We start from the raw sequence: 14,042 nt of genomic DNA, 5'->3' as shown, positions 1-14,042 counted from the left end.
CACCATGCAGGCAATAGCAGCAGTTATAACTAACATAGCAGCCAAAATTGATAATTTAGAGGGGAACCTGGAAATGGAGACTGCCAGAACCGTCGGTTCACTAAAAGGACAGTCATTCCTATGGACACTGAGCGTTTAAGGGTGTGATACCTATCCAATCCACAGGCACTGCAATTGGATGGTTATAAGACCTGGCAATCAATGGGGGTGAGTTTAGTTCTATAAATGAAAGAACTGATAATATCGGACCCTCAGTTGAGACAAGCATTGAGAACGGCGAATTCATACTGAAAGGCGTCTTTGGAATCTGATGTGTGCTGAATGTCCCTGTTTGAGTGTTGTTGTTAGTTGCGTGCAGCCACTTGCACGCCAAAGGAGGCACCTGATCTGAAAAGTGTTTGGCGGTCATTATAGTGGCATTTGGTGAAATGTTGAAATGGAGACTGCCAGAACCTTCACTTCACTAAAAGGACAGTCCTACCAATGGACACGGAGTTCCAATTACAAAATGGTATGCGTTAGTTACTAAATTAGCGTTTAAGGGTGTGATACCTTGGATGTGATCATTGCGGCTGATCGAGGGGGTCAGAGAATATGACATAATTTTAAGACAAAACCGCTCTTGAACTAAGAGCTCGAGATGCATTGTGGAACTTGCAGTCATCATGAGAGACATTTCCTGCTGAAGGTGTTTTTTCCACCTACAAGCACTGCAATTGGATGGTTATAAGATCTGGCAACCAATGGGAGTGGGTTTTGTTTTATAAATGAAAGAACTGATAATATGAGACCCTTGGTGGAGACAAGCATTGAGAAAGGCGAATTCTCGCAGAAACGCATCTGCTTGGCACAATAAAAGGTCTTTGGAATCCGCCGTGTGCTCCAGAATGTCCCTGCTGGAGCGTTGTTGTTGGAAATATATATAGATTTTCAAGAACCGGAAGTCACTGTCGCCACTCCAACTCGTCCTGGGTGCTCGCTCCTGCTGTGGTGAGCCTCAAATCATTCAACAAAAAGAAGAGCATACGTTGTCATGCTCCAAACGGTGGAGTTCTGGACTTTTTGGTTCCGTCCAGAGGTGTCAGGGATAACACCCGAAGACCCCGGAGTTCTACCTGCCTCGGTGCACAAACAAACAGAAACACGGGCTTCTCGATGGTGGTGTCAAAGACCAAAGGTTTATTACTGCAGGGACACAGAAGTCACAGAAACTACACATGGGCAGTATCTAGGAGCCTGTTCAATTTGTACAAAGAGGGTTGCTCCTTATATACTGAATATTGGGCTTCAGGCAAATTCTTTACATGTTAGCACATTCAAAAAACCTTTGTATCTTAAACAATAAATATTTGGCGTTGCACAGGAATCGTCAACAATATCTGCTGTCAAAACATTACGAACGAGGGGTTCCCACTATTCCATCATAATCCCATGTCAATTTCTCATTCAAGACCCGGACCGCCTCATCGTAAATTTCGTTACCTCCCCCTAATAAAGGCCCAGAAGGAAAGGAGCAGAGCCAGGTGCAGAAGATAGAAAAGCAGGATAAGAGATGTTTGTGGGTCGTAAATGGGCAAGGCTACCAGCTTCGGCCGCCTAATCATGATCAAGCCAACGGACACGAGAACCAGTATAGCAGGACTGGCCTCAGGCTGGGGAGGCAGCTCTTGCTGAGTCATGCTGCCACAGCGTTGCTTGCTTGCCTAAGGTGCATGTGTCACTAGCAAGGTGAATTGCCGGCTAAAGCCTACGTGTCCTTAATTGAAAGAGGTTATTGCGTGTTCATTGACTATGTGAGGGCAAAGAATACAAAATGGCTTCCGTGTTCTAAGATGGATGCCACGGGTAGATCAGAAATGTGTTTGTAACAGGAGTGCTCTTGCTCGTAGCATAGCGAAAACACCAGGATATACTAAATGGATCATTTGCGGTTCACTGATACCAAAATTATGTATTTGTGACAATGTTAAAAACACGGGGTCAAATCGTCACGGAACCTCAGACCCTCCTTTTGCCCTTACATAGGCAATTACTCAGTCTATGTCAGAATCTAACTCTATGCTCATTAGGTCAGTGACATGTTGTTGCATCATCATCTTGTCTCGTAACTTCTCTCCAAATGTAGGTGGTTTTCTGAAACAGGTTGCAGCACAGAGACTACACAAAGCGGGACCACATTGGATAATAAGGCAGCATGAGAACAGAAATACTAGGATGACACCAATGACCATCAGAACCTTCCATCCCCATGCTGATACCAGAGTCCAAAACCACTCCATGAAGGACCAGTTTCCCTTGTCTACGTGTATAGAGTCGGAAATCTTGTGTAGCTTAGAGATCGCTTCATAGACGGTTGGAGCATTATTGGGAATAAAAACACAGCAGCTCGATTGGATCATTCTGCATACCCCACCTCGATCTGCAAGTATTACGTCTAGAACCATTCGGTTCTGTAACGTCATGAGACGATCCGCCTAAAGCTCAGCTGTTAAGTTACTAAGGGCACCAGCAGTTTCTGTAATAGTAGATTCAACTACCCGTGTTAGTTGACGTAGATTTCTACTATTGGCCATAGGCCCCCAAAACGGAAGGAAACCTTTGAAGAAGTCTCCAGCTTCCTGACCAGCGGTATCTTCCTTGCTGAAGACACCTCTTGCTACTCTGGTCTTGTGATAATCTGAAGAAGCAGTGTATGTCGGAGGTAACAATCGAGCAATATAACATGAACCTGAGAAGTCAGCAGGCAGCCATGTATACGCTCTGTCTTGACAGATGAAGTAAGTACCCCTAGCAGTAAGGAAGGCAGGGGAGGAGTTAGACGGAAATACGTAAGTCTCAACGCACTCACTCCTCTCTAGCTGAGCTCTCAGATTTCTCCCATTTCCTTGCAAACAGACCTGACCTCGGTGGGGCACGACCCAGACTGAAGTGGAGCCTTTACGCTTGCTTTCTCCCAAACTAAGGCGATACTCTGTAGAGTTCCAACTCAAATACACCCGTAATTCATCTCTAGGGTAAGATGGAGTATTATTGACGTCTTTAATCATGTCAATAATTCCCTGGACTAAAGCTTTGTTGGCTGAGTTGTATTTAGTGGACCGTGGTGGACGCGGAGGATAGGTCTCAAGGGCATAGGAAAAAATGGTCTGAAAGGCCTGAAATGATCCATTATAGCTAAAAGGCAAGACTAGATAGGGAATGCCTTTATCCATAGTGTGAGGTATCAAGCCACACACCCAGCAGTCTGTAGTATTAACTACCAGTTGGTGTTGATGCAAGAGCTGTACAAATGTATTGTTAATAAATTCTGAGCGTCGAGCTTGTTCGTGTTCAGGAAATGAGTGAAAAGAATGCATAGGAGAAACCGTAGAAGTAGTAGGATCAAGGGAAGGTACTGTAGTTACCGGCATAAAAATCAAATGCACACCAAAGATGATTCCACCCACCAACGTTATCAAAACAATTAAAAATGTAACTGCACATTGCATTAGAAAGCATTTGCTGTGAAGTATTCTGTACAGTCTATTTCTGCGAACATAAATTACATTCTTTCGTTGCAGCTCAGGAAGCTCCATCTTCTACAATCCGCTCGTGACCACTGATGATGTGTACGTAGATGAAAATGCCTCTATCAGCTCTGGGAGTTCCCAGAACTAACAGAAAGATCGACCTTATGTCTGACCCCCGCAGATTCAACTAGGCACACAGCCACGACCCTACGGCTACCCAGACGGCAAGGCAAAATTTAAAACAACAAAATAATAGCAAACTTCCTGGCTGGAGGCAATGTATCAAAAATTCAAATGTGAAAATAGGCAGTTTCCTGCTTTATTTGTCCATATTGCGAGATCGCAAGTTGTATCTCAGTTTTGCAGGAGCTGTCTGATCTGGAAACAATGTATTTTCAGCCGACGTTGCAATGTTCACGTTTGCAGATGACAAATGTTCTTTTGGTGCAGATGGCAAATGTTCAGGGTTCAAAAGAGCAGTTTCAGGTGGAGAGTCAGAGTTTGATGTATCAGTGATCAGTTCTGCATCACTGAAAGGAATGAAACTGGGTATTTGTTCTGCTTCAGAGGCACTGATTCCTTTCTTTACCCAGTTGTCGTAAGGAAGTGGCAGAGGCACACGTTTGACGTGTGTCGTGTGGATCCAATTCTTCCGTCCGGCCACACGAATAGCAGTTCTCGTCGCCAATAAGACTTGGAAGGGGCCAACGAATCTGGGCTGAAGATTTTTCGTTCTTGCAAAATTTCTAATGACTACTTGATCCCCAGGTTTCAGCTGATGACCTGGACTCTCCGGTGGCTTTGGCAATGCATCGAAAACCTGTTGGTGAATAAGGCTCAATTTAGCAGTCAAGTCGAAAAGGTAATCAATTAACATTGGGTATTCCAGCTGCTTAAATTCTTTCGGTCTAGGTACCCCCCAAACATTTGCAGGACGACCAAAAATTATTTCATATGGACTAAGCCCTACTCTAGAATGTACAGTTGCTCTTGTTGATAACAAAGCCAAAGGCAGTGCATCTGGCCTGGGCAAACCCGTGGACGCTTGTATCTTAGCAAGTTTCAGTTTAAGGGTGCCATTGTAACCCTCAACTAAACCCGCGGACTGGGGATGATTCGCACTGTGAAACTTTTGTCTAATCCCTAGGCCGGCACACACACTCTGCATAACTTTCCCTACGAACTCACTTCCGTTATCTGACCATACAATCCGTGGCATTCCGAATCTGGGGAAGTATTCTTTAAGAAGGATTTTGGCAGTGGACAAAGCAGTATTGTCCTTCAGTGGGTATGCTTCGATCCATCTGGAGAACGCACAAACTACCACTAGGACGTACTTTAGATTGTTGCAACGATCCATATGAATGAAGTCTAACTGAATCACTTCAAAGGGGCAGGAAGGAGGAGCGAAGTGACCTGCAGGTGTGGGGATTCCCTTGCCAGGATTATGCATCAAGCATACCATACAATTTCTCACCACTCTCTCTGCACACTTACTAATCCCATCATTCTTCCAAACTGGAGCCAACATCTTACAAATCCCTTTAGAACTGATGTGCGCTGCTCCATGTGCCATCGTTACTACTGCAAGCACATACGCATCAGGCAACATCCAACGCTGTTGTTCCGACAAGTCAATCCAACACCCACTCGAGTCCAATTTACCCGTGCTCTCTTTCCATGCAAGCTTTTCCTCCTCAGTCGCCTCTTTCTGAATTTCTTTCACGCTTTCCACTGTGTCCTCACACATTCCAGACTCAGAAATCCATCTTGCAGACGTTGCAACATACATTCTACTCATCATATTTCTAGCTGTCTGTTTTGCAGTCTCATCAGCAAAAGCATTCCCACGACCAACATCATCCGTGATTGCTTTATGAGCACTGCATTTCACAATCGCAACTTCAGTCGGCAAGGTTAGAGATTCCAACAAGTCATTAACTAGCTGACCATGTTGAATCTTAGTCCCATGGGACGTAATGAAACCTCTCTCTTTCCACAAACGGCCAAAACTATGGGCTACGCCGAACGCGTACTGGCTATCTGTGAACACATTCACTCTCTTTCCCTTAGCTAAAACACACGCTCTTGTTAGCGCGATCAATTCTGCAGCCTGGGCAGAATTCTGACTCACTCTTGCAGTCTCCACAATCGTACTTAAAGTCGTTACTGCATAGGCAGCAGTCACATCACCATTCTCCAATTTGAAGCAAGACCCATCAACATACAACGTGCCATCTGGATCTGATAATGGAGTGTCTTTTAAATCAATTCGTCCTTTTGTTTCTTCCTCAGTTCTGAAACAACAGTCGTGTGGTTCGGAATCACTCGACTCTTGACTAGTCGGCAATAATGTTGCTGGATTCAATACATTGCATCTTTTGATCTGAATATGACTCGCTAGCAATGTCAGTTCGTAACCTGATAATCTAGCACTGGTAAGGTGCTGCGTCTTGGTTTGGTTCATGAGTGTATCCACAGCATGAGGAACCATAACCACTAGCATGTTGTTCATTACTAAACCAGCAGATTGTCGAATGGAGGCTGCAGCTGCGGCTGTAGCTCTCAAGCAACTAGGCAACGCTCTAGCTACCGGATCTAACGTTGATGAAAAATACGCACAAGGGCGTTGTTGATCACCAAATTTCTGTGTCAAAACACTCAACGCACAACCTTCTCTCTCATGGACATAGAGCGTGAATGGCTTACTGTAATCGGGTGTACCCAATACAGGAGCTGAACACAGTGCATTTCGTAACTCAGAAAAACTCTCCTGACATTCGGCAGACCATGGCACTGGACTCGGAACTTTTTTCCCAGTCAAAGCTACCAACGGTTTTGCCAAAAGAGAAAAATTTGGGATCCATTGCCTACAATATGAGGTGATACCTAAAAAGGCACGTACTTCTCTCTGCGTGCTAGGAACATTCATCTGTGTAATTGCTTTTATTCTCTCTGGGGTCAACTTCCTTCCCTCCTTTGACAAGAAATGACCTAGGTAGGTCACTTCTTGGCAACAGTATTGCATTTTTGAAGGTGACACCTTGTGATTCAAATTTGACAAATGATGCAATAAAGAAATTGTAGCTGTTTTGCAAGTTTCCTTGTCATCGGCAGCCACTAGAAGATCATCGACATATTGTACTAAAGCAGAACCAGGAGGAAGTACAAAGGAATCTAACTGGCTTTTTAATGCTTGACTGTAAATGGATGGGCTTTCACAATAACCTTGTGCAGCACGTTTAAACCTGAAGCTTCGTCCTCCTAGAGAGAAACCGAAGATATCTCTGCTTTCCTCGGCTATCGGAATGCTGAAAAAGGCATTTTTCAAGTCGATAACCGAAAACCATGTTGCTGTAGCAGGAATCAACGTTAACAATGCAGTAATGTCTGGAACCACAGGAAACTGTGGAATCACAATTTTATTAACCTCTCTAAGATCAATTACAAACCTATATACTGGAGGTTTTGTTGGGTCAGTTCGTTTCAAAATAGGCAGTACAGGACTATTACAGACATTACCTCTAGTTTCTTCTACAACGTCTTTCTCAATCAGATCTTGCACAATTAATAAAAGTGCGCGTTCACCTTCACTAGAGATTCTGTATTGTGGAATTCGTGGAAGTTTTACATTCGCTTTCAAAGTTACTACATATGGTGGAATTTCTAAAAGACCTACATCATTAGGACCAGTCGCCCAAAGAGTATCAGGGAGAGAACGCAGCTCTGGTGGGAGCGCATCCAGCGACAAGTACATCGGAGAAATTATTCTTTTACCCAACGTAAGCTGTACTCCTGTCGGAGAACAGTACAATGTCGCGTACAGGCGTTTTAATAAGTCTAAACCAAGCAGATTTTCATTACAACCTGTCGTCAAAATCAGGGGAGCTTTCAAGTGGCGGTGTCCAACAGAAATAGACAAAGGACCAGAAACAGGGTTGTGAACAGGGGCGCCTGAAAAACCTACTGAAACGTTTGTTGAGCCAGACAAAGGTGCGCCAGGGAGTTTCGCATGTATGATAGAACTTTTTGCTGCACCAGTATCCAACAGAAACGGTTCGACTATACCTGATGTTGCTACTGCGACATAAGGCCCACTCTGATCTACTGGAACTGATACTACTCCCTCTCTTTGTCCATGGCTGTCCTAGTACTCTCTTGGCTGAACTTCCTCACTAGCTTCATAGTAGTCTTCAACATGATATTGTTGAGACCTATTTTGTTGGGCAGATTGTCCACTTCGCTGATCGAAATGATTAGAAGGGCGATCACTTGTCTGTGGAGGCATAGCACCTCGTCCTCGACCTCTAGAGTTTTGTATAGAACTACCACGACCTCTCTGAGCTGTCGCAGCATTATTTTGCGCTAAGACTGGACACTCAGTCTTATAATGGCCTTCCATTTTGCAATAAGCACACTGATTCCATTGGTACTGTGGCCTCTGAGAATTATACTCCGTCCTTTGATATGACCCTTGCTGTGTATTAGTCTGATTCGTGCGAGGCGGATATGCTTGCTGTAAAAGAACTTTAGTTTTTAAATCTTTCGTCTTTTTATCTGATTTTTCTTTCTCCTCTTTATCCCTATTTTCATAGTACTGGGCAGTCGCAAGTATTTGCGCAGTCGTAGAGACAGCCCACGCACTTTCAGAATTCTTTAATTTACCACTAAGTTCTGGCAACCGATTGTGCACAAATTTATCAACAAATAATCTCTGGCCTCCTTCTGTGCTCATATCCTGACCACTATGATCCACGAAAGTCTCTTCGAATCTTGTGAAAAAGTCGGAGACGCTTTCGTCTTTCTTCTGTTTGCATGCGGACAATTTGTCCCAGTTAACGCGTAATGCAGGCATCAGGGTTTTCATTAAATCGATTATTCTACCAGGCAAATTAGCAATTAAGGGTTCAGGTTTAGAACCACCTATCTGCTGACCATCCGCCGCAATTATAGCTGCCCAATCACCACCTAGGGCAACTGGATGATTCTCTTTACGAATTTTAGCCCAAATTGGTTGCGGTACTACATTACCAAATAGCAGATCTATGTCAGCTAGATTCAATACACAAGCGTCAACTGTCTGAGCCAACTCTTTGTAGTATCCTGCAGGATTTTTACGCGGATCTGGCAAGGCCTGTTTCACTGCTAATACTTCAGCTCGCTTCCATGGAATATGTATCCATACTCTCTGGAATTGGGCTGGAGCGGCTGCAATACCAAGGTTTGCATTAGCTTGCACAGCTTCACGCCAAATTGGTGGAACCTCCCTCATTGGGTATTGACGATTTTGTTTCGTACTACGTTTCTCTAACTCCCTCGGTGAACGAAGGGATGGGTCATTCCTATAACTTAAAATCAGTTCCATCGCTTCTTTTATATTTTGACCAACTATCATACCTGCAGCAAACTCTTTCTGAACATTAATTAATTCTTCTAGATTTGATTCAGGGTCATCCTTTTCCAATTCCTCACGTAGAAGGAAGCACATTTCATCGAACACATATCGTTGTGTCGGTTCGTTCCATTGCATAAACGTATCTAATACATCTTGTACATTATATCTTCCAACTTTCGAAACCCATCTAAGAGCAGTGGAATCTAATATTCCTCGCTCTTCAGTACTGGGAAGCTGACTACGTCTCTGCACAGAGTCAGAGGTAGGAGTCTTAATCAGAGTTTTATAGAAGGGAGATAGAATCTTAGAGACAGAATCAGTGATTCTCCGACGAACAGAAAGTGGAGTCATAATATTAGCAGAAGCAGTAAATAGAGTAGCAGTTGGAACAGATAGATCAGGAACAGTAGGAGTAGCGGGCAAAATAGCCTGTGAACTAGCAGGTGTGAGCGATACAGGTATAGGTAAAGAAGCCGGCAACCCTGGAAGAGGGGGTGTCGAAGGAACATTAATATTGACCACAGGAGGTACAGGAACTTGATTCAGAGGAGCAGGAACACCAGGTTGTCCAGCAACCGGTAATTGAACATTCGGTATAGGTGGAGCCGTAGCACCCTGTGCATACGGTGGGGGTGATCGTAACAAGTAAGACAACAGGGGATCCTTTTCGGGGTCCTCTACTATCTTAGCTGTACTCGATGGCAAAGCAGGATAGCACTTGTCTATCGCTAAATTACGCTCTCTATTGGCCACCTCCATCGCTTTCTCAGACTCGTTGAGTTGCAGCTGCTTAGCAGACTGTTCTAAAGTCAACTCTTGCTCTTTCTGTTCTTTCTTCAACTTTTTAATTTCTCTCTGTTTAGATTCTTTTCGCCAATAACGGAAAGAATCAAACATTGCCGGCCGGGCTTTCTTCTTGAACAATTTCGTTTCTAAATTATCAAGAACTTGGGGTTCAAAACTACCATGCAGTGGCCAACTAAGGACACCATCTTTCTCTGTATAGTGGATCCATACCTCGTTATAAGAGATAGGGCCCACACCAAATTTGCAATATAGATCATAAAGGGGAGTTCCAATCGGAGGAACCGAACACGAGTCCTCCAACTGGGAATCACTGTTGCAACTAAAACAAGACAACATACAATTTTTCCGACTTACCATTTTATAATCCGGAACACAGAACAGACAAAACACAAACAAAAGGTGCGCACTCGAACCAAGAACTTAGGCCTACCAAAGCGAACAAATGTATCGATACCCAAACTAAACCAAATGATTATCTTAACCAGAACAACCAGTGATAATCTTACGAAACCAAACCAAACCAAAAACTAAAAGGATTATCCAAACAGGAGCAACCCTTACGAAGTAACCAACTAGCAACCACTTAATACTTAACTGAGGCACTGAAGACGTCACCAAGGAGAAACCCGTCACGTCTCGCCGTACTAAGGACTGCACCTCGGGTCCAAGACAGGGCGACGGTCAAAGCAACGGACCACTGTAGCCATCTGAACGGGAACCCTCGTGGAAGAGAACGTCGGGCCACTTTTGCGATATGCCGGGATCGATGAAGTGGGGCGCCTCCCTCTGGAATCTTCACACGAAGCTTCTCGAACTCTTCAGGCTTTTGGACCGGTACCGAATGACGTCGCCCCACGTTGGGCGCCAATTGGAGTTCTGGACTTTTTGGTTCCGTCCAGAGGTGTCAGGGATAACACCCGAAGACCCCGGAGTTCTACCTGCCTCGGTGCACAAACAAACAGAAACACGGGCTTCTCGATGGTGGCGTCAAAGACCAAAGGTTTATTACTGCAGGGACACAGAAGTCACAGAAACTACACATGGGCAGTATCTAGGAGCCTGTTCAATTTGTACGAAGAGGGTTGCTCCTTATATACTGAATATTGGGCTTCAGGCAAATTCTTTACATGTTAGCACATTCAAAAAACCTTTGTATCTTAAACAATAAATATTTGGCGTTGCACAGGAATCGTCAACAATATCTGATGTCAAAACATTACGAACGAGGGGTTCCCACTATTCCATCATAATCCCATGTCAATTTCTCATTCAAGACCCGGACCGCCTCATCGTAAATTTCGTTACCTCCCCCTAATAAAGGCCCAGAAGGAAAGGAGCAGAGCCAGGTGCAGAAGATAGAAAAGCAGGATAAGAGATGTTTGTGGGTCGTAAATGGGCAAGGCTACCAGCTTCGGCCGCCTAATCATGATCAAGCCAACGGACACGAGAACCAGTATAGCAGGACTGGCCTCAGGCTGGGGAGGCAGCTCTTGCTGAGTCATGCTGCCACAGCGTTGCTTGCCTAAGGTGCATGTGTCACTAGCAAGGTGAATTGCCGGCTAAAGCCTACGTGTCCTTAATTGAAAGAGGTTATTGCGTGTTCATTGACTATGTGAGGGCAAAGAATACAAAATGGCTTCCGTGTTCTAAGATGGATGCCACGGGTAGATCAGAAATGTGTTTGTAACAGGAGTGCTCTTGCTCGTAGCATAGCGAAAACACCAGGATATACTAAATGGATCATTTGCGGTTCACTGATACCAAAATTATGTATTTGTGACAATGTTAAAAACACGGGGTCAAATCGTCACGGAACCTCAACGGAAAGCACTCACAGGTGTAGTTTCAGCAAAATACTTTATTGTGCAGACCCTCTGCTCTGACAGACGTGTTTCGCCTTGCAGCTTTTTTATGTCAACATCAAAAAAAACGCAAAGCGAAACGCGTCTGTCGGAGCAGAGGGGTCTGCAAGATAAAGTATATTGCTGAAACTACACCCATGAGTGCTTTCCATTTGGAGCATGACAACGTATGCTCTTGTTGTTGAATATATATATAATATGGCACACAAGGAAGGATATAATGTTATTGTATGTTTTTGACTCTAAGATTCAAGTCTAGGCGGGGGTTATCTTTCTGATATTTGGACTGGAGTTATGACTAAATGAGTGTACATTTTATATATTGTTTGTGATTCCTTTGACAATAAAGACGAGAAATGTAAAACAAATTGCCTGAAATGAAGCTTTATTATATGCATAGGATAGAATGTCAAGACTAAATAATCCAATAATATACTGCTGCTGTTCAACCTGATAGATATAGAGGATTGTGCGATTATTCATTCAACTGGCGAAAATGGAGTATATCTTCCCATACCTGATGTCAATTCATGTATTTCAGTGTTTTCTGGAACAATAATATTGTAGAGGATCCATAAAAGGTACATTTGTTGAACTTGGACCTTCGATTCGAAAGATGGGAGAAGTTGAATGTAGGTTTTTGGGGTACAGTGTGTTATGTCTTTGAGCATTCTAGTAGCTGGGCGTGGGTGGAGTCATGGGGTGGAGGAAGAGGCGGGGCACGAGCAGGAAAGAGTCAGTTAGAGTAGGGACAGGGACGAGGAAGGAGTGTGTTAATAAAGCTCCTTGAACATCAAGTAGTGTCTGTCATTATTGCATGCACAACACTACAGCTGGCGACGAGGGTGGGAAGAAGTAACCTGCCATCCCCACATTGAGGAAACGAGTGCCCTGTCCCTGGGCAGCACCGAGAGGTAGTCGCCGTCGCAACACGTGTGCCCCCAGAGAAGATCGCCGCCTGAGGACCCAGGCCAGCGACAGCTGTGACAGCTCCACGATCTGTCGATCGTGTGGAGCGCTGCCGAGTGAGTGCTGAAATAAGTTTGCTGCCGAGAAGTCACTTTGCGCCAAAACGGGAGCTCACCCCAGATGCGTGCACCTTGGCAAGGCGTCGGAAGTGGCAGCGAGCAAAGCGACAGAATCGCGAGCCTACCGTGACCCCTTCGTGAAGAAGTTCAAGACAAAGCAAGTGGAGCGCGGCTGCTACAATGCTGCTGACAAGATCGGCGATCCGGTGAGTCTCAGTAACTGGATCGTAGTGAGAAGAATGAATGAAGTTGAAATGTCGCGGGAGCCGAGATTTCACTAGCGGCGGCCATCTTGAAGTCAGGCAGCCTGCAGGACAATCCCTATGTGCAAATAGGAAGCGGCAATTTTGAAGTCAGGCGGCTCACGGCTCCTGCAAACAAGCATTGGTAAATGCAAAACAAGCACTGGTAAATGCAAAACAAGCACTGGCAAATGCAAACAAGCATTGGTGAATGCGAAACAAGCACTGGCAAATGCAAAATAAGCTTTGGTAACTGCGAAAAAGCACTGGTAAATGCAAAAGCAAGCATTGGCAAATGAAAAATAATAAGCATTGGTGAAAGAAAACAAGCATTGGCAAACGCAAACAAGCATTGGTAAATGCGAAACAAGCAGTGATACCTTAAAACGGGTTTCGACAAAACGACTGGCACCAGTAAAATAAAAGGTGACGTAGCCAATCACGCTTAAGGATGTCGAATCCACCGCAAGAGAATGGCCATGCTGCCGTGGCTACCTCGACTGAACCTCGAATATAACACTTGCGTCCCCCTGAACCACTAATGTTGGTGGCTGGCGGAAGCATGGGCCCTCGATGGCAGGAGTGGCTAGAAGATTTTGAGGACTATCTTGAAGGTTCAAAGGTCACTGTAGATAGAGAGAAACTCATTGCACTGCGTAATTTAGTTGGCAAAGTCAGCAAAGTGATTAAAGAGCTGCCAGAAGATGACAGAGACTTATGCTAAAGCAAAAGAAGCGCTGAATAAGAAATTCATACACAAGAGGAACGTGGACTATGAGAGATATGTTTTTCATCAAGCTCGTCAAGACAAAGAAGAAATGATGAGCACCTTCATCTCCAGGTTACGACGACTGTCTCAGTACTGCAATTTTGATGCGTTCTCAACTGAGGATGCTATCCGACTGCGAGTGATTGAAGGCTGTCACGGCGAAACACTCCGGAGGAAGTTGCTAAGAAAAAGCCATAACCTTGATGATATAGAAGAAATGACAAGGGTACATGATCAGGCGGAGGAACACGCCAAGTGCATGGAGACAGGAAGAAGTGAGAGAAAAGAACAAGCCTTCTGGACGCACAGCACCAAGACTCGCAGGAGGTCAGGTGAACAGCAGAGAAGGTCCAGACCGGCCTCTCGTCATCAACACAAAGTACGCAGACGCTATGAGTCTAGCCGGAGAGCCAAGAAGGCCGAACCTGCA

This window comes from Lissotriton helveticus, chromosome 3_1 (assembly GCF_964261635.1).
Source record: "Lissotriton helveticus chromosome 3_1, aLisHel1.1, whole genome shotgun sequence".
NCBI lineage: Eukaryota > Metazoa > Chordata > Amphibia > Caudata > Salamandridae > Lissotriton > Lissotriton helveticus.
The sequence above is the reverse complement of the archived record's forward strand: the minus strand, read 5'-3'. Positions refer to the sequence as shown.